Source organism: Zootoca vivipara, chromosome 1 (assembly GCF_965207765.1).
Source record: "Zootoca vivipara chromosome 1, rZooViv2.hap1.1, whole genome shotgun sequence".
NCBI classification, from domain to species: Eukaryota; Metazoa; Chordata; class Lepidosauria; order Squamata; family Lacertidae; genus Zootoca; species Zootoca vivipara.
Window position 1 is genome coordinate 33,207,506 of NC_142582.1, and position 27,491 is coordinate 33,234,996.

General features: G+C 44.3%; 1 protein-coding gene across 5 annotated transcripts in view; it reads right to left on the reverse strand.

Moving 5' to 3' along the window:
• Positions 1–26,658, reverse strand: part of LYPD6B (LY6/PLAUR domain containing 6B) — a 59,017-nt gene extending 32,359 nt beyond the window's left edge. For 3 of the 5 annotated variants that reach the window (XM_035131329.3, XM_088661627.1, XM_088661631.1), the window contains exon 1: positions 26,166–26,658. The gene's annotated coding sequence lies outside the window, so the exon portion shown is untranslated. The remainder of the gene's footprint in view (positions 1–26,165) is intronic. The other 2 variants (XM_035131312.3, XM_088661620.1) reach the window with 2 other exon arrangements.
• Positions 26,659–27,491: the final 833 nt, after the last annotated feature.

The following is a 27,491-nucleotide window of genomic DNA, read 5'->3' on the forward strand; positions in this document are numbered from 1 at the left end:
CTTTTCTTAAACATCCAAGTTCTATCATGGGCCGCAGTTTGGCCTTGCTCATCTACCCAATTGCTTGAGTACCATAAGTAAGATAAGCTGGTGGCCTTGAGATCTTTCATCTTCACCAGCAACTACCTTCCCCAGCCTGGTGCCTTCCAGATGCTACCAGACTGCAACTCCCATGGTCAGGAATGATTAGAATTGTGATCTGGAGGTGGCCGGTTTGAGGAACACGGGTCTACAGGATGCCATGCATGTCTGAGTCATACCAGGGTAAAGCACACACCCAACAGCACTTAACTTGGATGACCTTCAAATCACCACGAGCCCTGCAATTTTATAATTCCAGTTTTTGAGCTTCTGCGATTAGAGTGGCAGTGATGAGAGAAGAATGAGAAGGTAATGACTATCCACCTAACTTTTATTTAATTGAAGGTTATTGTGCCTAGCCTTGACTGGTGGCAGAGAGCCAAAACCTTGGTAACAAAGCTAGTGGTTCATCTTTCATTCTGAAGCTTAGTCAATGTGTTAGCCACACACAAAGGGGTATGTATAGGGGTGGGGAACCACAGGAGATTAGCTCAAGATAGTGCTCCAAGGTTCATACACATTCATGCCAAAAAAAGATAGCTGTGATGGACTCTCAAAATGTCCTGGAGTTTCTGCCTTGCATGTTCTTGACTTTGTCTCTTGCTGTGTGTCTTCTGCTATGGATGAATATTGTAAATATGTCCATTATTCAATATCACCTTTTTGAACCTGCCTTCATTGGTAATGTGCTGAGGAATAGGGGCCTTCCCTGTGGCAGTGCCAAGGGATGGACAGACCAGTCCATTTAACTTTCACATGTGTTCATTCATAAGCCTGTTCAATCTCAACTCCACATAAAAATAAAAAACAATAAAAAACAATTTCCCCCAAAATTGCATTTAAATGCATTTTGGCACTTTTACAAGCTGAGAACAGCATACCAAAATCTGGAGAAGAGCAAAATCTGATAAAGATAATGGACTGCACATTACTGTGGGAACTGCAAATCAGGTAAGTTCAAATCAGAAGCCACCAAGATCAAATTACTCAAACAACCATAGTGATGCCTTGATTAGGACATTCCTTTCCAGACACACACACACACACACATGTGAATCACCTTTATTTTGTAGAAGCCAGGCTATATTCGTTCCCTGTCCCCACCTTGGCCCAGGCTTTTAGTGGATGGTGGGTTTTGTTCTCTCTGATGCTCTTCTTTACAGTTTACACTGGCTTTGCAGTGGTTTTTCTCATTTTAAAAAAATGCAACTTTTTGTGACTTTCCTAAACCAAATTTCCTCCCAAAACAGTACACACACACACACACACACACACACACACACACACACACACACCACTGTACCATTTCAGCTAGCAGCTTGGGCCTCATATTTTGGGAATTGACTAATCCTGATTATTATTTTTTAAGTCCTGCAAGTAGAAAGCAAGTCTGGGCTGAGCGGCAGCACCTTATTCTGCTGCATGTGCATTGTGCACACCAGTCCTAATCCTTCAAAGGACTTACTATCTACACTATGAATCTGAAATGGCCAGTCATGGCATTCTCCCAGGAACCCTGCAGAGCCGCCATTCTGGGAGGCGGGGGAAGGAGCACCTACTGTAGAATGTGCCCTGTGATTGTAAGCCAAAAAAGTTACTGTCTTATCAAGGTACACAAATATATGTTTATGGCGGTTAGGTTGCTATGGATGGCTGGACTGGAAGAAATAAAACAGAAACCAGGGAAATAAGCATGAAATAGTATGAAACATGATCAGATGATTTGCTTTTGTCTGAGCTCTTGCATGCTGAGGAGATCAAAACGCAGGAAACCCACATTAATAGACGGCATGCCACATACATCTCAGGCAAAGAGAAAGATTTATTTGCTCAGTGTGAGTGTTTAGAATGCCATTATAACTGCGGCCTCAAGGAATTGCCCTTGCATGTCAGATACATAGCTGGTCTTTGTGCTGCAGGAAATGAACACCCGCAGGAAATGAATACGCCGCCAAAGCCACTTTAGTTAAAACCTATTTGGGAAATCCAGGAGGTTCTCTAAGCCACTGATCACAGTACCATGGCAGGTTAACCTGCGCGGCACAAGAGACCAGGATGAGTCACAGTGCAACAAGTGTGTTAGAGCTTTAATAAAAATCAGAATACTTCACCGAACGTATGCATTTGCAGAATTTATTGCCGTTCCCAGAACCCCACAACTCTGATACAAGCCCTTGCTTAGGTACGGAATATTGATCATGACGGAATCACAGAGTATTTGCTGTGTTACGAAACGTTGATCACGATGGAATGACATAACATTTGTTGAGGCAGGATAAGCTGTCACCTTCCACGAAGCACTGGCTGCCTCCACCTGAGCCTCATACCTTTCCATAACAACTCTCTTATAATAAGACCTACTGCAGATGATGATTTCCACATTTGAGATTAAGGAACCATTGGCAACTGGAACAGGAAGCTTGACATTTATCCCAGTCAAAATAATCAAGCAGGTTCACCAGCTGGGACACAGAATGCTCAGGCTCAGGTAACGCCAGCGACTCTCCTCTCACATCTTCAGAAACATGTGAGTGGAGTAGAAGATCACACCTGCTAATTATAGCCACCAGTCTGTTAGCTGTGGCTTTTGCATCGGTCTGAATGAGATGTACCCTGTTTCTCCGTAAATAAGACGTTGCCATAAAATAGCAGGATTTTAAAGCATTCAAGGAATATAAGCCATACCCCGAAAATAAGACATAGTGATAGGTGCAGCAGCAATGCCGGCCGCGGCAAGAGGAGGAGGAAAAAAATAAGACATCCCCTGAAAATAAGCCATAGTGTGCTTTTTTTGAGGAAAAATAAACATAAGACGGTGTCTTATTTTCGGAGAAACACAGGGTATGTGCGCAAGGCTCTTCCATGCAAAGGAGAATCCTGATTGTCTCAGGATCCCACACTTGTATTGATTTTCTTCCAATCTGACACTGATTGCTTGGTCCGCAGATGACAAAGGCAGGGCCAGTGTGTGGGGTTTTTTAACCAGAAAAATAATAGTAATGAGGAGTTTGTAGTCATATATTGATAGAAGTGTCATAGGTGCAAGCACAAAATGACTGTCATAGGCAGCAAAAAGAGGGGGGGTACTGCCACACACACAAAAAGTCCCAGCCCAAGAAACAGGCCAACTTACAAAATATATGGCCAGCAGTCACTGTCTCTCACTTTCTCTCCCATCCATTATAACATGAATCCCACAATGTATAAAAACAAAAGCACCTTAGAGCTGAGGGCTCCCCAACATGAGCCAAAGGCTTCAGAAATAATAAAATAATAATAATAATAATAATAATAATAATAATAATAATAATATATTTATACCCCGCCCATCTGGCTGGGTTTCCCAGCCACTCTGGGCGGCTTCCAACCAAATATTAAAAACAATACAGCATCAAACACTAAAAACTTCCCTAAACAGGGCCGCCTTCAGTTGTCTTTTAAAAGTAAAATAGTTGCTTATTGCCTTGACATCTGCTGGGAGGGCATTCCACAGGGCAGGCGTCACTACCAAGAAGGCCCTCTGCCTGGTTCCCTGTAACCTCACTTCTCGCAGCGAAGGAACTGCCAGAAGGCCTTCGGCGCTGGACCTCTGTGTCCGGGCTGGACAATGGGGGTTGAAACACTATCTGATCCAAACCATATGTAATTATGCTGCCCAAGAACTTCCATCCCTGTCTACTGGAGGTCTTTTCTGCATCTTACACAATCACACTTAGATTTACATATAAATATTTATCCTGGTACATAAATTTAGTTGTGTGCTCTTTGAGCTATTTTTGCTGTAGGCCTATTCACACAAATTACAGTTATTACAAACATTTCTGAAAGGATTTCCTCAAAAAACCCTTTGAAGATGTGGCTGTCTCTACACCCAATAAATACGTATTGCACTGAGAACATATGACCCTGCTTTTTTTTGAGTGATAAATTAACTCAGGTAGACATTATGGTTTTACAGGCACTGCAGTGCTTGTTTGGTAGGGGTTTTCCCTGCTCTTTGAGTGTCAGATCCTAGCTCTTTGACTAGCTGCCATTTTGAGAGGCAATCCTTGCGTTTATCCTCTTGTTCCTACTGTTATTACTCTCTGCCACACCCACCATCATGCTGTGTATTAAAATCTCTTCCGTTGGGATCTGGACGGGCAAGGCCCATTCATGGTAGTGCTGGTTACATGCCAAATTTCCCCTGTATGAAAATGAATGATTTTTTCCCCCCTCAGAGCATACTGGAGTTGGCACGAAGCCAAAGGATACGAACCCAAACACACACAGAAGCACATTAACAATGAGATTCACAAACAAAAAGTCAGCTTCCAAACGAGTAGTCACGCAAGTCTGTTTTAGCAAAAACAACAAAGTCCTGTACCGCTTAAAAGCCTAACAAATGCACTGCACGAATATTGCTGATAATGTTTTGTTAGCTGGCGGTTTGCCCATCTTCATTCTGTACTTTCTTTTTGTTTATACTTAATAAACATTTGATATTTTTCCTGTCAAAACAGAACAAGAGACTGGCATAATTATGGCATAAACTATGTCTACCCACCGCAGTTGTTCAGTTCTATTCTCAGGACAGTTGACAAAAGGAATAAAACCAGTGCTTTTTCTGGGGGGTACGCAGGGGTACGCGTACCCCTAAACATTTTGTGAGTCTAACGGGAGAGGATTTTTTTAAAAAAATAGTTTCTTCTCTAGCACAGTGAGTCGTCAGTTCCGTTGCTACCCCCGATGGCGACCTCGTTTCCTGTCACAGTTTCCTGAGTCTCAGACGGAAGCGAGCGTTTAACGTGTGAAATAGGAGTTGGAATCTAGCACGGAGTATGTAAATTCATGGTTTTTGAAATGACGACAACTGGTGACGGACACCAACAGCAAGCAGAGGAATCAGGAAGATGTTAGTGCACACAACCTCATGCCAATGTGGAAGTTACTGTCAGCTGTCAGCTGTGTAATATGAGGTAATGCATGTTATTTGCACTTTTGTCCATTTACTGCATTTATTTTTCCCAATTTGAACTATAAAATGGTGATTTTCTTGAGTCAAAATGAGAGTACCCCTAAACATTTTTAGGGGGGGGGGGAAGTACTGAATAAAACAATTGAAATGGAAGCTGAAAGGATGAAAGGTAAGTGAAAAGGCAAACGGGTGGAAAATGAAGCAAGATCCACACCCAGTTCCCTAACACTGGTGGGCCACCTTAGTTAAACAGATAAGTTATAATGAAAAGCCTCTTAAATTAAATCAATGAGTACTGAAGAGGTAGGAGAAGCTGACAAATGGGTGCCTTCTGTGAAGCCAAAAAGGTGACTCCTTTTCATACTTGCCAAGTCCTGGACTGCAGAATCCTGGACTGGCAGCTGCGTGACACCGGAAGTTGCGTAGACGCAACTTCCGGTGTCGCTTTGCCCATCTATGGGCACCAAAAATGGCCGGCGCTGAAGTCGCGTCTACACATGTCCAGAAGTGCGTAGATGCAACTTCCGGTGTCACTTTGCCCATCTATGGGCACCAAAAATGGCTGCCACCGACACCGGAAGTTGCGTCTACGCATTTTCGGACATGCGTAGACGCGACTTCCAGTGCCGGCGCCGGCCATTTTCGGTGCCCATAGATGGGCAAAGCAGGAAAAAAATGGCCGCCGGCAGGAGCAGAATAAGGGAGAAAAGCGGGAGACGAACTGATACGGGGGATCGCCGGGAAACGGTACGAAAAAACGGGGATTTCCTGGGGAAAATGGGGTACTTGACAGCTATGCTCCTTTTTGTGGAATGGGTCCAGTTGATTAGATGTGTGAGGTGTTGTCATCAGCTGGCAGGAATATATATATACCTGTGGGTGTAAAACTATTCTCAAAATACAGTAGTTAAGTTATACACAGCACAGTCAGCTAAACTGTGTCTTTATATAGCAGCCACTTATTTTTTGTATACAAATTCCTGTCAACTTGGAATTTGGCCCATCAAAATCCTTACCACCCCTAGGGCCAGGCTGCCGTAGCAGATATTTTCATACTTATTTTTTCTTATTGTAGCAGCATTCCCTTTGCATAATGTAGTGCCATCCAGCTCTCACTGACATCATGGAATCACAGGGGACAGCAGGAGCTGTATGTTGAAAACAGAGGCAGCAAATGACCACACAAGTACAGCTGCAGGAAGCAACCATATAATACATACAGAGATAGCTATTTCAGGAATGTCGAAGGCCTTGTGCGTGCCTGGTAGCTTTTGAGTTTTGCTCTCTGAACATCAACATGCACATGCATGTATGTACAGGCATGCATTCGAAGGAGCATTGCAAATTAGTTTTCAAAGAACTCGCAATTTCAGAAGTAACCAGCCACAACAGTGCTCATGTGGGGAGTGCAGAATTATCAAAACTCCTTTGGGATGATTCTGTAGGAAAAGGTACATGTGACAGCAGTTGAGCCACGTCTGCAAACCCAGGTCACTTCAGAACAGCAGTGGGCTGGATAAGTGAGTTCCAGTGGAAAACTAGATGATAGGTCGAGGTTGCTGAACCCCTTATTTATCCATCTCTTCCTCTCCCCGTCATCTCCATTTTCCATTCTCATCGCACTCCTCAACCCACCCATCACTTCTGAAAAACCATCCTTCCCCTGCTGCTGGGTGCGATTGCAGGGTCAAAGACATAACATAATGTGAAATTCTTATTTGTGTGTTAAATTTATATTCCACACTTCCTCCCAAAGGAGCCCAGGGCAGCAAACACACCAGTCATGAAATAATGCAATTAAAAACATCCAAAAACAATTAAAAGGTTATTTTAAAAAAAACAAAAATTATCTCAGCAGCATGGTTTTTCAGAATGTGGCTAACCTAGGCATGCATCTGGCACCACAAGAATACAACAGTACGAACAACAAAACATAATTATTGTGGCAAAAAGCTTTCGTGGACTAGACTAAGGTTACCAGGTGTCCCCATTTCCCGGGGAGAGTCACCGGATTTACACATCAGTCCCCTGACAAAATCCATCTATTTAGTAGGAAGTTGAAAAGTGTCCCCGGATTCATTGAAAAAAATCTGGTAACCTCAGACTAGACTGAAGTGTACTTCCATCAGATGCAAGAAGTGATCCTTCAGCTGACCTGGTCTAAGGTGCTACAAGACGTTTAGTAGTTTTTGCTCCAACAAGCCTGCAAGTTGTGCTACAATGGAAAACAGATCATCACAGTGGGCCACAGTTGCCCACATGATATACGGCCAAATGGAAAGTCCTAAAAATGTGAGATTGGAATAGATAATCTTTTATGTAAATATACAAGCAACAACAGTGCTTCAGTACATTCTATTCTTAAAGCAGAATGGCAAAATATAGCAGGAGGACTTCCACTGTGGCAATCCTTCAATCAGTGTAAGCCTTTCGGCTTGCCAGATGGAACAATCCCTCCTCCTCTTCATCTCTTGTGCCCCGTTTTGGGTTTTTCCTCCATCTCCACCCAATTCTGGGGGGCTTGGGTTAAGGAGAGGGAAGGAAGTCCCAACTCACTAGCAGAAATCCTCCCACAGGCTTACGCTAGCAGGACAAACAGTTGAATCCCGACCACTGCTTTACTGTTTGCATGGTATTTGGACAAGGAATTAAGAAAGATGTGTTACCGTCACAATCTGTTTGTTTTAAACAGTAACTCTCAAGATGCATTAAATATTTTGCATGAATCCCGACATGCCATTTACTTCGGCTCGCTCTATCCTTCCTGCAGTAATAGCAAGAGTGCTTTATACAGCTGAATGATAGTGAGCCCATTTATATAAGACAAGATTACAGCATATCAGTTGGTGAATATATCTTGCTATCTGCTTTTCAGCTACAACAAGCTGTAAATCCTAATAAAGAATTCACCACAGACATGTGGAAAATAAGAGAGGAAATAAAAGGACAAGGCTGCAGTCAACACAAACAAAGCAAAGAAACAGGATCTAATTAAAATGAGGTTGGGATCTTATCTTTAAAAAGTGGTTAACCACATCAAACGCTGGGTATGAATGTGCTTAGAATTTAAAACTAATTTTTTGCAGATAAAGTCATTTACAGAGATATTGAGGCAAATGCTGTGGTTAAAAGCAAAGTAATGGATATGCAAAGACTGGAAGTGTTGTGCACCCCTACTAATAGAAACCTATCTAAGAAAAAGAACCACATTACACCTGCTTTGAGTGACTGTTCCAATGGGCAAGCACCAAGACAAACTAAGCCTCAGATTTAAAAAAAAATCATGCAGCTTAATCACCACTCGTATATATTAATCTGGAGCATTTTTATGCTGCTCTGTAGCCAAATAAGGCTCCCAGAGCTGTTTTACAAATCTCAGTGGATAAGAGAGTTCCTTCCCTCAAGTTTACAATCTAAAACTTACATGACATAAAAGGAAAAATGATTGGGAGGGAGGAGGGAAAAATAAAAAATAAAGACATCCAATTTGGTGGCCATCACTACAGTTAGGTTACCAGATTTTTTTTCAATGAATCCGGGGACGCTTTTCAACTTCCTACTAAACAGATAAGATTTTGTCAGGGGGCTGATTTGTAAATCTGGGGACTGTCCCTGGGAAATGGGGATGTCTGGTAACCTTACACTACAGCTTTCAAATAACTCACTGTTTGAAACATTCAAACGCATTCAGAGAGCCGAGCAATGCCTAAGCACTTTTTTTTTTTATTTAGAAAACAAACAAACACAGTTCCCACTGGTCCCCAACAGACACTTAGGTTAAAAGCCCAGGATATAGTGCAAGGGTGGGGAACCTGCTAGATATAGTTGGATTAAAACTCCCATCAGCCCCCACCAGCATTACCAATGAAATTATGAGAGGTCTGTTCACCCTTCTGGGGTGGGCATCTTTGAGGGTGGTCCCCAAGCTGCTCTTGTGAACAGTCACAGGCCGGATCGTCTCCCTGCCACCAAATTGACCAATGGCGGCAAGGCCTTTGGGACGTTCCCTTGGGTGTGGCATCAACTGCCCAATGGCGGCACTTGGCTCCACGCCCAGAACAAGGATAAAATGCGGACTGCCAGGCCATTTGGCTGTCCATAGCATCTGGAGAGACATAAATTCACAGCTCCTGATATAGTGTGTCAAAGGTAAAGAGCACGTATACCATCCAAACATTTCATGATGAGGATGAAAACCACTCCATCATCCTCTCATCAGATGATCAATCTAAAACAACAAGAGGGGAATGGGGCAATGTTTTATCTCTGTGTGTGTTGCATGCCCATGTGATGTGTGCATTTATCCTGGTATGTTTGCAATACGTGCGGTATGAGCCTGCACCTGCCAGGGATGGGTTGGCCACATACACTTTCTGAGCAAACTGGCATGCAGCCCACAAACCTGGTGGAGATGCAGCCCTCAGGGCCATAAATATAGGCCACCCCTGTTAGAGCCAGTCGCCACACAGGGCAAGATATAAGCAAGTAGAAGGATGCTTTGCTTTGATTGTTTTGTCTCATTCTACAGAATTAATTTTTGTAGAACATCTCAAAGGTTAGCAAGGAGACTATTTTCATGCTCCCTCTTATTAGTATCACAGGCAAGACTCATTCTGGTTTGCCTATGCAAGTTGAAGCAGGAATACATACAATGTGACAATCAAAGGGCTTGCCTACCCTTCAAGTAGTTCTTAATGCTTTCATACAGCCTACTGTAGACAGCTTTTGTTTGAAGTGCTGCAAACCCTACTGCTCCTGCAAGGCAAGGGCAAAACTAGGCATTATTTCACTCAAGTCAAGGATCTGGTTTGGCACACACACCCCACACACATTTGCGTCCACACACACATACACACACATCCTGGGATCCTCAATGGCACCCGTCTGGAGGCTTCACCAGTGGCAAAAAATCTGGCTATCCCACCACCACCCCTGTAGCTACAGCTCTGCTGCAATGTCAAATTACCAGGATGTTGCCAACATTGGTGTCAGATATAAGAGTCCTGTATACAGCAGCACAAACTGACATACCGTAAATATCCTCATATCCTCAGCTTAGAGTTGCAAATTTAAGGAAATAAAAGATGCAATTTGATAAAAGACACACACTGCCACAGTTGCACAGAAAAAGACTCAACAAGCATTTGCTTAACAACAACAACAATTTTAGATTATGCCTTGTTTTCTTTGTGTCATTCTTTTTTATTAATTTTATTATGGCTAGGGAGTCTCAAAAACTTGAACCAGTCCAGGGCTCTCTGAACCTCTGAGAGGGCCTGAACTAAGCAGTGGATCCTGCAACTGTTCTCATACACAGCTGAATGTCAGAGATGTACACAGTCTGCAAGGATGCAGTTGCTCCATGAGCCACATTTTCTTTTTGGAGTAGTAGGAGCAGGTGCCTTCTATGACAGAAGCACCACCCACAGTCCAGGAACGAGTCTTTCCATGCTCCCCTCTGTGGCAAAATTGAGGCTTCTCTGTAGTAACCTCCTCACTCCATCTGCAGCCACACATCTCCCAGGGTCTTCCCTCCCCCCTTTAGTGGATTGGGGGTTGCATTTGATGCCTTTTGACTTCTGCACGGCTGTTTTGACATTTGTAACTATGGTGACAACAGGCTTTGCTTAAAATGGCTTACCAGAAGGTGCATGTTTCTTTTACCTCAGAGGAATTTATAATCAAACATGAAATTACCCGTTACAAGAGCTGACGAGGTAAACTGGAAAGCATCCATTGTATGGCCTGATCAAATTTCTGCCCCAACCTTGCTTCCAGTTTTGGCCAACGAGTCACGTCTCTCACCTCATTCATTTTGTCAAACTAATGAAGTAGAAAACCTGGCTCACTTGACACTTCCCCCACACCCCACCCCCGGTATCCGGCTGCACAATAATTATTAGCCACCCAACCTGGTTCTTTCATAGAGGAACTGGAAGGTCATGTCACCTCCACCTCAAGGGTATGAGATGTCAAGCTCATACCATTCTAAATTCCCTGTGTTCTCAAACGATTGGGGGGGGGGAGATCCATTTGTCTTTCCCAGTATTTAGAAAAACGTGAGGGTGGATAGTCATATTTGGAGTTTTAAATTTTCAATCATCTTATTCAAGAAAGAACAATGATTACTATTTCTTTATTTGATATCAAAGATTTATAAGCCACCTTTTTCAGAGCAAATCCCTCCCAGGGAGAGCTTACATCAACACCAAAACAGACAATGGGTCACTGCAGTCCATAGGGAGCATCACACCTTATATCTTCTTTCCACATGAACTTAGCTTGACTAAAGCATTGTCCAGCTGTCTCATGTTCCAGCAAGGGGCCCAGGCAGACAGAGGCATTTCTGTCTTTAAAGCCAACTTTCAGGCCAACTCAAACCATAACCTCAAGTTTTCTTGACCAGAATTTGTTTTCATACCATTTCACTGCTTCTGGTATTATCAACTTCACAATGCAGATTAGATTTGCACCTCCTCTCTCCAAAAATGGACTGAGGAAAAAAAAAATGAAACCTACATCAGGAGCTTCAATGCAACATGATGTTTGGTCCTTAATGTCTACAGTAAAAATTACAGGATCAGGCTTCTAATTTAGGATATTGTCTCTGCTAAAGCTCTTCTCCACACCAGCAAAATAATAATTAACCTAAATACGGTACATGCTCCGTGCAATGCCACACGGAAAGTTTTCCTTAATTCAGTGGGTGGAGATGAAAAAGTAGTTTCATCAGTACCAGCAGATACTCCTCCCTCCAAGTTCTCCCTGCCCCAAGCAAGTTATTACAAATAGGAATGGTATTCACCTGTAGGAAGACAGGGCAACTAATCCAAATGATGAGAAGGATTTCCTGGGAACAGAAAACAAGTGGAACGTATGAGTCAGCTAGAAAGGGCAGTTTGGGAATCCTCTCTGAAATATACAGAAGTTTGTTTATTCTAGCCTACGAGGTTAAAAACTATTGTGTTGGGCCTTGAATCACTGCATGGGACCACTCTCTCTATCCCAGATATATACCTACTTATAGGAATTATTGTGAGACTTCTCACAAGCAGTTCTGAGACATCCCAATGCCTCTGCATTTTCCTACTTCTCCTCTGAATATACTTCAGAATATACATTGTCCTCAGCATACTGAATATACTTCAGTATGCTAATGACAACGTAGTATGCGCACACTCAGAGGATGACCTCCAAACCATCCTAAATATCTTTGCAGAAGCTTATGAAAAGCTTGGCCTATCACTCAACATCCAAAAAAGCAAAATGCAGGACGCAAGGGGGAAACGTGCTAAGAGGAAGGCACGCTGGGCAAATCCACACCGTGATCAACTCCCGCTCGGAAACCAATGTCCCCACTGTGAAAGGACGTGCGGATCCAGAATTGGCCTCCACAGTCACTTACGGACCCATTGTTAAAACCGTGTTTATGGAAGATAATCTTACTCAGATATGAGTGATCGCCAAAGAAAAAGAAATATACTTCACCTCAACAGCACAGGAACAGCCATGGCAATTTCAGCAATTTAGAATAATCACAATACTGTATTGTTTATTATAAAGCTTTATATACATTTTGCCAAATAAATATAAATAAAATGATCAGCAAAATGTCACGGGATCCAGCATAAAATCAAAGCCGCACAGTGCTCTGCCTGAAATTACTACCACATTTTCACGCACTGGTAAAAACCCTAAATCAGGTGCAAAGAACAGCAAACCCAAAGGCCTGGACTGGCCTGCCAAATTTTACTAAGTGGCCTGCTACCTCCCAACCTAACGGTGCCTTCACTGAAATAAAAAGCATGGAGGCACAAGTGAGGAAGGAGTGATTTCATCCCTATCATGGTGATGGGTTGGATGGAGAGGTTTAGTGGGCATGTAAGAATGTGGGTGGCCCCACTCACATTGGACCATGCCCATCATGGACATATAGGCCCTAGAAAGCTGTCCATGGGTGAATGTGGTCCTCAGGACAAAAATATAGATACTCCTCAGCCTGCGCTAAATGAAAACTATTTGCTGCTATTATCCCGCTCTGATGATAGGCAGGGTGAGCTTCAGGCTAGATGCAAAAACAAGAAAGGGTCTATACTGGGTGCAGTGCTCAGACTGGATCCAAGGTTCCAGCTTAGCCCTAAAACCACAGAACTCTTTGCAAGAAACATACTGAGATGCTATATAGTAGCAGCAGTTGCTTTCCAATTGATTAAAAGGCCCCAGCCCTCTCCAGCACTTTCACCAGATGAGCCTAATGAGACCTGCCCATTTATGTTGTGAACTGCCCTGAGATCTACGGGTATAGGGCAGTATACAAATTTTAATCATCATCATCATCCTACCATGTTGGAGTAGGACAGCCTCTAGTTCCACACTAGGTCTTCTGCAATGAAGTCATATGGTAGAATTGCTTCTGCAGCTAGCCTTGTGTGTGCTTCCTCTTATGGTTAAGAGTCCTCAACCTCATCACCTGAAGAAAGGAGCTCAGACTCCTGGTCCCGGATACCAGAGCACACAGAACCCACTACCCATAATGAAGACTGCACATTGGCCCTCAATGGACAATCTATGCAGCAAATAAAGCTGCAGAGACTGGGTAGGGAGAAGTGGAGAGTCCACTTCCAACCAAAGCACTATCAGAAATTCTGATACGAACAGACCAATAGAGGGGCCGGGAGGTCTCATGGGTCCAACTTAATTGGCCAGTTTCACATCATACTTTCAGACCCACAGTTTAGAAGGACATGCCCTCCTTCTGGAATACCAGAATTCCAGAAAGCATTACAGGTGGATGCAACATTGCAGGCACACTCATGGAAGAAGAAAAGGAGGAGATAATTACTCAAAATCAGAACAAATCTGCACCCAGTTATCGCTTGAGAAACTTTCCCACTTATCCACTGTTATACACTGGGGCATCTCTGCAAATTGGCACAGAGTTACAGATGGGCGGGGTATAAATAATAAATTATTATTATTATTATTATTATTATTCATGATCTTTCAAAGAACTTGGGGTACTAAACAGCAAGTAAGCTATGTCTTGAGCTATGTCTATAACCGAGCTGAGAAAAAATGTAGGCACCTTAGGAAATGTTAGCATCAGACAAACAACCAGACTCTTTTGAGCTTTAGAATAATGTACTCTCAGATCCTTTGTGAGGCTTTTCAGGCATGGCTGTAAATGGTTGCAAAGTCTTTCTTAGGGTTTACCATAATGGTAACTTTCACCATCCTTTGAAGTTGGGAAGTTGGCAATTAAGGGAAAGGTTGTAGCTCAGTGGGAGAGCAGAGCACACACTTTGCATGAGGAAAGCTCAATCTTTGGCATCTTCAGGTACCTTATGCCTGGGAGAGTATCCTATCTGAAACCCTGCAGAGCAGTTTCTCTACAGTCAGTATGGACAACACTAAGCTATATGGACCAATGGGCCTGACTCTTCATATAGAGATATAAGACAGTTTCCTATGTTCCTAACAGTATATTTTGCCATCTGCTTGATTCCCGATTGCAATAAATCTGCAAAGGAGCAGAAAAGCATTCGAATTTCTGCACCTGTTTTAAGTAAGCCCTCCATTGTTTACAGTGAAGCTATGTGGCTCACGCTTTACCAAAATTGCCCGGGGAAGTTATTGCTACGAATATCTTTTTATTATCTTTTAGCATAAACCTTTTAGTCCCTGACAGCAGAATTTAGGCATCCTCCAAAAAGATTATACTCTGCATTCAGGCATGCAGTTGTTAACAACTACTTTAGTTGTGAACTTCCAGTAGCTTATTGCTAGGTTACCTTAAGAACAACTTGTCAGTTGGCAGATGAATACAGATAACACCCATTTGTCTAAAAGGGAGTAATTGTTCACTCAGGTGTTGGATGGCTCTGTCCTCCTCATTTATCCTTTTCTCCTCCACAACAAGCATTCACTTCCTAGGTTCCTCATCTAGACTTCATTTTGAAGGAAACTCTTTTAAGGTGCATTCAGATGTGGATAATATTACATTAGTTTTCTTGATCATAATGTGAGTGCTTTTTCTGTGCTGCCTTCTAATGTTCTTTTTGCACTGTAGTACCGGTTGCATTAGGGACGCAGGTGGCACTGTGGGTTAAACCACAGAGTCTAGGGCTTGCTGATCAGAAGGTCGGCGGTTCGAATCCCTGCAACGGGGTGAGCTCCTGTTGCTCGGTCCCAGCTCCTGCCCACCTAGCAGTTCAAAAGCACAGCAAAGTGCAAGTAGATAAATAGGGACCGCTCCGGTGGGAAGGTAAACGGCATTTCCGTGCGCTGCTCTGGTTCGCCAGAAGCAGCTTTGTCATGCTGGCCACATGACCCGGAAGCTGTCTGCGGACAAACGCCGGCTCCCTCGGCCTATAGAGCGAGATGAGCGCCGCAACCCCAGAGTCCGACACGACTGGACCAGATGGTCAGGGTCCCCTTTACCTTTACCTGTTGCATTATGGTACTGTGGCTTTTTTACTGATCATGTCATGCAAAATTTCATTCACACTAATGTATTGTGTGCATGTTTTACACACACAGTTTTACACAACAATGAATGTTGTTGGACATTCTCCAAACTTCCCACACATGCATATTCCCCCATGAAAACTGGAGGAAAATACTGCATGCCAGTATAATACCCCAAATGTCATCTTTACTCCAGTGGTTTTCTAGGTTGACGGCATTGAGAATGGGGTCCCATCCCCCGCCCCCGGAAGCAATTAGCATGGAGATGAGCACGAAACTTCCATGTGACCTTATGTTATGTGAAAGCTCAAATATAATGTGGAAACAGAGAAACTGTCATGCAAATGCAGCCTTAGTTTATGCAAACAAAGCATTAATCTGTATGTATTGATGCTCTGTTTAAGAAGCTCTTAAACTTAAAGCTTTTGGAATTACTAGTTTTTCTGTGTACATACTAAGATGAGCTTGGCGGACAAACCACAGGAACATGCCCTGCAGGAAATGCTTTAGTAACTCCTGCATTAGTTGCCACTGTAGATGTATTTTTGTGTTTTTATATTGTAAAGGGAGTGCCCTGTGATCTTCGAGTGGTGTAGAAATTTAATAAATGAATGCAACAAATTCAAAAATTGAAGCTGTCACATCAAAAGCTATAATAGCAGTTGCATTAAAAGAGCTAGGTGTCTGGATAATTCGCCCTTCATAAAGTTAATATCTGATAATTGTACAACTTTCCTACATTTCAGGACATGCTTCTATGTCCATGAGACTCATAAATGTATTCATATCCTTCATCTATACTGGTTGGTGTAGATCAGGGGTTCCCAAACTAAGGCCCGGGGGCCAGATCCGGCCCAATCACTCTCTAAATCCAGCCCGCGGATGGTCCGGGAATCAGCAAGTTTTTACATGAGTAGAATGTGTTCTTTTATTTAAAATGCATTTCTGGGTTATTTGTGGGGCCTGCCTGGTGTTTTTACATGAGTATAATGTGTGCTTTTATTTAAAATGCATCTCTGGGCTATTTGTGGGGCATAGGAATTCATTCATTATTATTATTTTCAAAATATAGTCCGGCCCCCCACAATGTCTGAGGGACAGTGCTGCTGAAAAAGTTTGCTGACCCCTGGTGTAGAATTAGCAGTCTGCTATGAAACCCCAACTAGCTATAATATAAAAAAGGTTTAGTTAAAATGGAAAATAAGTTTAAGGTCAAGATGTAGAAATTACTAAAGATGATTTACAATGTAACGCAGTTGGAGGAGGAATGAGGAAGTCAACAGTGTTAGATTTTAACTAAGATATAGAAAGTTCTAGTTACAGGTAGGTAGCCGTGTTGGTCTGAGTCGAAGCAAAATAAAAAAATTCCTTCAGTAGCACCTTAAAGACCAACTAAGTTTATATTTTGGTATGAGCTTTCGTGTGCATGCACACTTCTTCAGAGAGTGTATCTGAAGAAGTGTGCATGCACACGAAAGCTCATACCAAAATATAAACTTAGTTGGTCTTTAAGGTGATATAGAAAGTTGGAATTTTATTTTTGTGTTTTTTGTATTTTGTGTTTTTGTATTTTGTATTCTGTATGTTTTTGTTTTTGTTTGCTATAAAATCAATAAATATATTATTTTTAAAAAAGAAACCTCAACTAGCTACTTCCCAAGGCAGGTTCAAGACCAAAGTCCTCTGTGTGGTCTCCTACAAGGAAAATGTCGTAACATTCCCAAGGGCCCCACATTTTCAGAATAAACATTACAGTTCCTTGCCTCCAAAGTAGGCTTTAAGGGGACTTAAAGGTAAGAGAAACACACAGAACTTTGCTGATTACTCTTGGCATGACACTATTAACCGAATCCAGGCTCTCACCTGATGTCAATCACTGTTAATCCACCACAGAAGAACTGAACAACATTAAGCCTAATTTACAGAGGCACTCTCTATTATGCTTTTATGACAGGCTTACCAATTACAACAATTGTAGGTTAACCATTATATTAAAACCCTGGATAAAAGCAAAGGTGCCTTGTCGTGGCGAAGGGGCTTGAATAACTCAGAGAAGCTATGAGCTATGCCATGCAGGGCCACCCAAGATGGACAGGTCATAGTGGAGAGTTTTGACTAAACGTGATCCACCTGGAGAAGGAACTGGCAAGCCACTCCAGTATCCCTGCCAAGAAAACTCCATGGACAAAGACAACAGCCACTATATTTACCTTCTATATATTACTTGGCTATTTTATATGAATGATCAGACTTTAATAGTTTTGGCTAAGCCAAGCATCATCTTCATAGGCAATTTTGTCCAACGATGCTGCCAAGCAGAAATCATGAGCCAACGCTGCCTCTACACACCCAGTGACAACACTGTTTGTTAGATGAAAGAGTTTTTTTTTAAGAAGCCAACCCACAAGCTAAAATGCGCCTCATAAGCAAGAAAACTTTAAACCAGAGGTCAGCAAACTTCTTCAGCAGGGGGCCGGTCCACTGTCCCTCAGATCTTGTGGGGGGCTGGACTATATTTGTGGGGGTGGGGATGATGCAAGAGCACCACGAGCCCCGGTGGCTACTTACCTGTGTCTTGCGAGCGGCAGGGACTGGCGGCAGCAGCAGCAGGACGATGAGTGGTGCATGAAAGGGCTCCAGAGAGGGGCTGCTCAAGCGCTGCTGCTGCTGCTGGCACCAATAAAACCCAGCCCCCTTCCTCCTCTAGGCAGGGCGGAGAGAAGCCAGGAGGAGGGAGGGAGGGGGAGGCGGCGCCGCCATGTGAGGGAGAGGAAGGGAGAGGGAAAGAACGTGCGCACTGGCAATCTATGTGGCGATTCCCGGACCGTCCACGGACCAGATCCAGAAGGCAATTTATCCGGCCCACGGGCCTTAATTTGCCTACCCATGCTTTAAACATTAACAATGTTTGAGTGTTTCAGTCGGTCTCTTGTAATTGTGGCATCGAATAACATGCACATGGCATCTTGCTTGATTTTTAAATGTGTATCTTGATAAATAGCAGTCATCTGAAATGCACAGAAAGGAAGAAGCAGTCCCATGCATTGCCTGCACAGCAAGTATGGGGAACATCTGTCCCTCCAGAACTACAACTCCCATCATCCCTGGCCATGCTTGTTAGGGCTGACAGGAACTGTAGTTCAGCAACATCTGGAGCACCAAAGGTTCCCCACTTCTGCTATGGAGTGTAGACCTTCTGTTGTGCTTATTTCAAAAACCACCACCAAGTCTCAGAGGAAAACCAGGACATGCATCTTTCAGGATTGTGGAAGTCATGTGACTTACTCATCCCAAAGAACTAAGGCAGAGGCTATTTTTAAGCTTGCACAAGTAAATTATTCACATATTACTGAAGAATGGAAGCAGTAACGCTTCTGAACGCCAGTTGCTGGAAACCACAGAAGGGGGGAGTGCTGGGCTAGATGAGCAACTGGCCTAATCCAGCAGGCTTTTTGAATCTCCTTAATATTTTCTCCCAGTTCATAAAGTGCCTTGCACTCTTTTAACACAGCTTTCTTTTACAAATTCCTGAAAGCAACAATAGCAATAGCCCTTATGGCATCTGGTCCCTTGGGAGAGGATTGAAATAATCAGAAGCAGTCCAAGGATCAGCACACTAGGCAGGGCTCATCTGACATAAGCTGATCACCAGATTTACTTCACTCTCGTCGTTAACATGACATGGATATAGCACAACACAGCCATTATTGGGGATACAGGTCTAGCAAAGCTGTGCTAATGAGTACCATCTGGGAAACCTCCATCATCCTGGCAACTCCAAGAGGAATGCCACCAAAACTAGGTGCAAAAGAAAAACCTGCATAGAGTTGCGATGCATGGTAATATCACCAGCATTATAATTAAAGAAGCAAAAGGATGGAAATAGAACACAAAAGGGGAAAGTGGTTCCTCTCGTTCTCTCTAACGAGGAAGATAACAATGTCCCTTAGTTGTAGATGTGCCTGTGTGCAAAACACAGATCTGAATGATTCACAGTGCAATCCTATACATGTGTAATGCCTCACTGTGTTAATGAGGCTACTTACAAGTAAATGGGTATAGGATTGTAGTCTCTTTAGGGTCCTCACCACAGACAAGGAACTCCTTTTAACAGGTATATTGCAATTGCACCCGGACATCTTTCATTTTCCTAGCACAGTGGTCCATTTCCTACTCTGTCACAACTACATTCATTGGTTGCAAGGTATACATTAGATTCAGAGAATCTCTCTTTCATCCTTTGTTATCTGTCATATGATTAAATATTTGCTTTTACACAGCATGCAAGGCCTTTTAAAAAAAAGATCCTTACCAGTGAATAACACATTCTGATCAAGTCTTACATCTAGCTGACAAGAAATACCTCCAATTGTACAAATATGTTTCCTTTCTATACAATGTAAACAGGCAGGATCTTACATGTCTGAACAGTACGAGGGGAACAAGGAGTAAGAGTTGGATGCAACCAGAGGCTATTTTAAAAAAAATAACAATGAAAGGGTTGTAAATTCCCCAGATTGTGACTTTGGGGATATAAATGTCCAGAATAACTTATTTTGCATCACATAGATATGACAATTAAAGGAATTCCACGGGGGTTTTTTTTCAGACTACTGGGAGTAAGATTTACCAAAGTCAACAGAATTTAGTTTTGAGTAGATATGTATAGAATTGCACGGTAAGTTACACAATTACGGTACTGGGATGTATCAGGGAACTGAGGTGCCTTGGACCCAAGTTCTTCAGAGCTTTGGAGATCCAATGCAAGGACCTTGAACCTGGCTTGGTGGCAGATGGGCAGCCTTTGAAGCTGTTTTAGCAAAGGTGTCACATGTTTTCAAACAGAAGCTCCTGTCAGCAACCTGGTCACAGCATTCTGCACCAGCTGATCTTCCAAACCAGACCCAGAGCGCATTACGGTAATCTAGTCTCAAGGTTACCAATGCATGGGCTACAGTGGTCAAGGTAGGAACAGCCATAGTTGGCAAACCAGACAAAGCTGGTAAAAGGCACTCCTAGCATAGAGGGCACCTGGGCTTCTATTGATAGAGATATACCTCCAATATAAGCACCTGCTCCTTCAGACCGAGTGCAACCCCATCCAGAACAGGTAAATTGCTAATTTCCTGAACATGGGAACCACCCACCCAAAGAGCCTCGGTCTTCCCAGGATTCGAACACAGCTTACTGGCCCTCATCCAGTCTACACCTATATCCAGACACTGAACCAAAAAGCTTTTGTGGCCTTTCCTGATTCAGATGTTATGGAACAATAGTACTGATACTGATAACAAATTCCTGGGCTGAGAATGTGCTCTGAGGCACATTGTTCTTTAATTCTAACTGTACGCCTTTTGCCCAGGGCTCTTGCTGATATATCCTGAGGGGTTCTAGCAAAAACCAAACACCAACATTGTAGAGCTCCCAAGCCTGAAATCTGCCCACCCCTTCCATAGGCCGCACCAGGATCTCATTAAAGAGGGTGATAAGCTCCCCAGGGGGCCTTTTCGTTTGACAGCCTTGTCAAACACAGAGCTATACATTTATAAATAGTCCTATCTAAATTATCATTAATAATAATGACAAACCTCAGCAGCAGGGATACACCCAAAAGTTAAATCATACTGTAAGCAAAGACTTGGGAGTCCAGGCAGCTACTTCTAGCACACCTAAAGGCTTGCATGTGCCTTGGGGTAAATTTTAATCATTTTTTATTTGAGCAGCTGACATCACACACACGCCATGCCATGTCACAATTTATTTCTTAAATTCCCCTCCATTTCAAAAGCAGTTTTCCCTGTGTCACAGGCAGAAAGGTGGCTATTGTCTGAATAACAGCTAAGGCATGTAGAAACAGGGTACTTTGAATACCTCCCCCAACGCCCCCCAAAATCTTTCTCTTAAAGAACACACACACCAGTTTGGGTGATCCTGTTTTCTCATGCAAATAAGAAGGCTGTTTTCAGAATGAATGGCAAAGAGATAATATTTTTTTTTCTGTAAGCAGATCCTTGAAATGCTTTCCCAAAACCCAGATGCTACCTTGCCTTTTCATCATATCTGATGAACAGCATGCCCCGAGGACTCTTTGTTTCAAAATTCAGCGATCCTGTTAATGATCACAAGCCTCTATCAAATGTAGACAGTTGTTACCTACTGCAAGCCTAAACTGACAAGGCTCAAGTTCGGATTTCATGAGTTCAGTCCTGAACACTGATGAAGCCGGTCCCTTGCGGGTTTTCATTCTCCCTCTCCCAAAAGGAATGTTAACATTTCCTTTTCATCAACCAGGAAGATTTACATCTAATCTGTCACTTTGAAGTAACTCCTGCCTTGATTTATGCGCAGCAGATGCTACTGTAGAGCCTATTTATTTAAAATGCAACACTGAAGTTGAGAGACTAATGGATTGACATCTGTAAAGGATTATACCACAAACACATATGCCTTAAAACATAAGAAAAGGAGGTCAAAAGCCAAATAATTCCAGGAATTCTAGTAGTTAGGGCACACAACAAATCAGTACTGATGCTCAATGTTTTTACCTCTTGTTATAGTATCTGCTACAAGCTGATAAGGAAAGACATGAGTGATGAGCCAGGTCTTTGAAAGTTTGGTAGTATTGCCAAATCTTCCAGTGATTCAGCAGAATTCTGTTGCAGGGCATAACTATAATGCAATGCTTGTGGAAGGGCAATTTCCTTCTCCTCTTCCCCACTACAGCCCTGAAAAGCTGTAAGGGTTTCCTGATTGTCAGCGGAGGCTTTTAGGTGGGACTCCAGTAGGGACGCGGGTGGCGCTGTGGATTAAACCACAGAGCCTAGGCTGGGCTTGCTGATCAGAAGGTCTGCGGTTCAAAACCCCGCAACGGGGTGAGCTCCTGTTGCTTGGTCCCTGCTCCTGCCAACCTAGCAGTTCAAAAGCACATCAAAGTGCAAGTAGATAAATAGGTACCGCTACAGCGGGAAGGTAAATGGTGTTTCCGTGTGCTGCTCTGGTTCGCCAGAAGCGGCTTTGTCATGCTGGCCACATGACCTGGAAGCTGTACGCCGGCTCCCTCGGCCAATAATGCGAGATGAGTGCCGCAACCCCAGAGTCGGTCACGACTGGACCTAATGGTCAGGGGTCCCTTTACCTTTACCAGTAGGGGGAAAATGGCAGGGATTGTCCCTTCTGCACTCTTGCAGAAGCACTGCATTAGATATTCTTTATGCTGCTTTTCAGTAAGGCTCAAAGTGCTAACCAAGTGGAGAATTGGCAAGGAAATAACAGGTGGATCAGCTCCAGGTGAACCAATACCTGACCAAGAGCCTGGAAATACCTTTGGAAAACATTACAGGGTCAGGCTACGACACACCTCTTCAGCGAGAATGTTCCACAACTTTATCCTGACTACTCTGCTTCTGACTGTTACCCAAACCAGCTCACAATCAGATCTCTCAAGGTGGAGGGCTTCGATGGGGAAGAGGTATTCCCAAGGAATACCAAAGTTAGCAACTTTTGGACTTTGTAGGCAATGGCCATCCCTCGGTAACTAAGCAGTGCTCTTGGGGGTAGCACAGGTAACCTATAAAGCCCACACTGCTCAATATCTCATGTTACCCCACGCTGAACACGCTGCAGTAATCACTATGTGCAGTTACGAAGCCATGAACTACAGCTGCCAAGATCCCTCATTTGTTGGTAAGAGTGTGGCTGCCGATGAAGTGTAACAGACAGAAAGCACTGCAGATCAGAAATATCACCTGCTGTCTCTGAACAGCCCTGGCGGCAAATCACTCCATCAGGAGGAGTGTGACCCCCATCAAGCAGGGGCATGCCACCAACTCCCATTTCACAAAATTTTGTGTCGTTATGACTTCAGAGGAATTCGTAAAATAGATGCTGCAACCCAACTCCCATTATTTCCTTCCATGCAAGAGCTGGTTCATGGGATGTTGTCAGCCTTCAAAAATTTAAAACCAAGCTGTGTAATGTGGTTGGGAGCAGCATGTGCACAAGCACTGAATTCAGCCAAAGTTAGCCGTGGGCACAGCACCACAGATGTTGGGAAGCTGTGCATGCACCCAAAGCCCATCCCAGCTGAGTTCAACAGATGGTAGGACATAATCTCCTCACCAAGGGCTTTTGCAAGTGGAAGTTGGCCATGGTCCCTTACTCAAAACTGCCCGTTTCTTTGTGCAAAACACACTACAAAGCAAAAGGTAGACTTTGGAGCCTATTCCCTCATAAAACAAAGTCACCCAGTATTATTTTCTAGAGAGTCCATGCGAAATATAAATAAAAACTGTTGATTGAATAGTTCAGGTGTGCAATTATTGACATTTGCAGGTCTGCACTCTCAGAGAGAGTCACCACAATTGTTGGTCCAGCAAAGCTTTATGGAAACAAATAGAGTATAACCTACCAATTATAAGAGAAAAATGCGGCTCCATAGTTGAAGAGCAGAGGGAAAAGGCAAGAAAAGAAAACAAAGTTAATAGCAAGCTGGAACCAAACAGGACTCGTGTTTGTGAATCAGAGTCTAGCTTGTTTGTTCAAGTAAAACTGAGATTTGAATTTACAGACCCAATTATAATTATAGCTGCTTGACTCAAATACAAGCCAGTGTGTAATGTGTATTCATTTGTATTCAATCTATTTTCAGACCACACACCCCAAACACAGCTGATCTAAGTATTTTTGATTTCTCAGTTTACTTGATGAATGGTACTGATAAGGAAGACTAGTCATGTTTAACGTAACTTAAGGCATATAAGCCCCCCAAAAGCAAATAACTCCCTTGTAGCTCAAATTATGTATTTGGTGCAGGTCCCTATATCTATCTATGTATTTAGGTGAACACCAAAAGGCCCCAAAATACATGGACAAACTGAAACACAGCAGTATTCGTCTTTCAAAGCCCATAGGAAATATACTAGTGTGAATAAAACAAATAAAAGAAAATATGTTTCCCCTATAAAAAGAAGTTGTTGCAACCCAACTGGGGAAAAAAGTAATAGCAATGTGTTCTGAATTTGTACCCACCCTGCTCAAAGGGGACACTCTTTGAACAAGGTTGCCAGCTCCCCTCCTCCTTTTTTTCACAAGGTTCCTCTATCTCCAACACTTGCATGACAGGCATACCTTAACAGCTTAGGCTTTCAGCCCCAACAAACCGTTCTCCCTACTGAATTCCTGCCCACTCTGCAAAGTGTTAAATGCATAGGGCCCCATTCAAGATGAGGATGGCAAACCCTGCTCTGAATAGTCATAGTAAGGGCTATTTGCCATGAGCAAGAAACAGCACTCCCAGGGAACAAACAGAGCAACCTTCCCCAACCCAGTGTCCTCAAGAGGTTGTCAGATTACACCTCCCATCATCCCTGTGCTGGCTTGGGCCCATGGGAATTGCAATCCGCATTATCTGAGGTGGTCCCCAAGTTGTCAAATGGCCTTCCAAGTGTGTCCTGGGCCATCAATGTATGCTTCTTGGTGATTGGCCAAGACACACCTCTTTCCTGAGCCTTTGGTTGAGTGGGTGTCTTCCTGCCTCCTGCGTTGCTACACACTGCTGTTCTGTGCTGTGGCTTTGTTATTATGATATTGGCCCTTTATTTTAAAGACCTGTATGTTGCATTTCTTTGAACTGTGATGGTTTTGTTACAGCCCAGGACCATTTGGTGAGGGGATGACCTATAAGCAAAAATAAAATAAAACTAAAAATGGGGGGTGGGGGCTTTTGCTTGTGAACTTTTGGAGCTGTCTGGCTGGCAACGCAATGCTGAACTAGGTGGGCATCGATCAGAATCTGCTCAGCAATACTTGCAGCCTTCTAGAGATGGACGTCACCTGTCTCTCGTGGCTGCAAGCTAGATCTAACCTAGCACAGAGCAAGAGTAAGAGAGACCAAGGGGTAAGGACACACAGGCTGGCAGAGTGCAGCAGAAACTATTCTGACACATCCTTCAGCCTGAAAAAATACAAATGCCTCGGAATCCAAGGAGCGTGTCTTCAAAGCCACTTCCTTATCCCTTGACACATGTTCAGAAGCCACACTTTGCATGCAAAAGTTTCCATGTTTGATGTTTGGCACCTCCCTGCAGAATTGATATTTGGCACCTCCTGTCTGAAACCCTGGAGTGCCATGGCCAGTTCCCAAATACGGTATCAGCTTCCTCACCTCCTCGCATCCCAGGGTAGCCAAACGGTATCTATGGACAAACTGTTCTGCTTAACGCCTGGCCACTGGCCACGCTGGGAGTCATGGGTGTAGCCAGGATTTATTTTAGGGAGGGGCAGTCCTTACGTGGTGGTGGGAATAACCAAATTATCTGTGATGCAAGTGGTCAGTTAGTTAAATATATTTATTTCCTTGCCCCCTCTGGCTACGCCCATGGTTGGGGTTGTTGCCCATCACTTCTGGCTTCCTCCTTACACCCCACTGGCTTGCCCCTGCCCTAACCCGATCCCTTCTAGGTGTGGCTGGACACCCCCAAACACCCCCCAACTCCCACCAGGCCTACCAGAGAGGGCGGCAGCTGGCAGGCCCAAACATCTGGAGGGCATCAGCTGGGGGCTAGGATCAGCTGAGGGCATCAGCTGGGGGCCGAGGAGGAGGGAGGAGGCACCGCCGCTTCGCCCAGACCCCGCGCACCCGCCGCCACCCTCACTCACTCACCCCGCGCTCGAGTGGTCGTGTCTCTCTTTCTCTCCCGAAGAAGGTGTGCGCCGAGGCGAGGCTTCGTTCAGGGCAGAGCGAGCCCCGGGAACCCGAGGAAGAAGAAGAGGAGCGCCGCCGCCTCATACACCTGAGGGGCGGGGCTTTACCTGCTGCCGGGGTGGGGCTGCCAGGTGGGCGCCCGCCCTCCCGCCAGGGGGTCGGCTCGCACCCCCCATTCTGAGAGGCGGGGAGCGAGGGGGCGGGAGGAGGAAAGCGCCGGCTGAGGCTTGGAAAGGGGCTGGAGGAGGCGGCGCGCAAGAAGACACCTCACACTCACACACAGTCTCTCTCACTCACTCTCACTCACACACACACCCGTCCTTCCCGCGCAACGGGCAAGAGCCACTGGGCCTCGCGCTCCGGGACGGCCAGGGAACGCGGAGCTAGCTCCTCGGAAAGTTGTTCCCTCGGCGCCACTCTCTCCCGCCACCTCAAAGAAGTTGCTTTCGGGAGGCGGGGCGGGAGGATGCGGAGTTGTGCAACACCTGTAAGCTTGGCGGGGGCCGAGGGAAAGGGTAGCCGCGCACGACGGCGCGGTGTCGGCGGGTAGGCGGCGCTGTGGAGACGCGCGGAGGGAACAGTGGGGTCGGGCGAGAGCGCGACCGAAGCGCCGGCGCGGATTCGGAAGCGGCTCCCCTTCCCCAGGAACTGCTGGGGTGCCTCCTCTGTTTGGACCTGTTGCCTCTTCGGGAACGTCGGACTTCGCAGGAGGAGGGTTTTGGGTGGCCACTTGTCAGGGATTCTTTAGCGGCGCTCGTAGGGGGTTGGACTAGATGCCCTTTGGGGGTCCCTTCCAATCCTGGAAACTCTCGCACGCCTCCCACCTGCGCGCGTGCGCACGGGGAGCAGCCTGACCCCCCCGTCATTAACCCCTTGTCACCCGAGGCAGCAATGAATTCGGGCACAGCCCCTGCTCCTTCAAACTGAGTGCCGATATGGGGGGGGGGACACCTTTGTATTTGTATAGTTACACACAATAACCTATATCCTGCAATGTTACATATTTATATGCAATTGCATAAAAGGAAAATGAATGCAGGAAAGCAATACAAAATGGGCCAATTTCATTTTAGTTCCTATTTAAGATAGCTAGGAAGTTGGTTGTATATACAAATGGAAGCCTGATGTATGCATGTTGGAAAATGATCTCGCATTTCACTCTTCCCCCAGCCCACCCCAAGCTCTTAACAATAATTTTCAGGTCATCACTGCAAATACCTCTTTAAAAATGACAGTGACAAGACACCAATTTATAATCGGCAACCTCATTAGAGCCACAGTGAT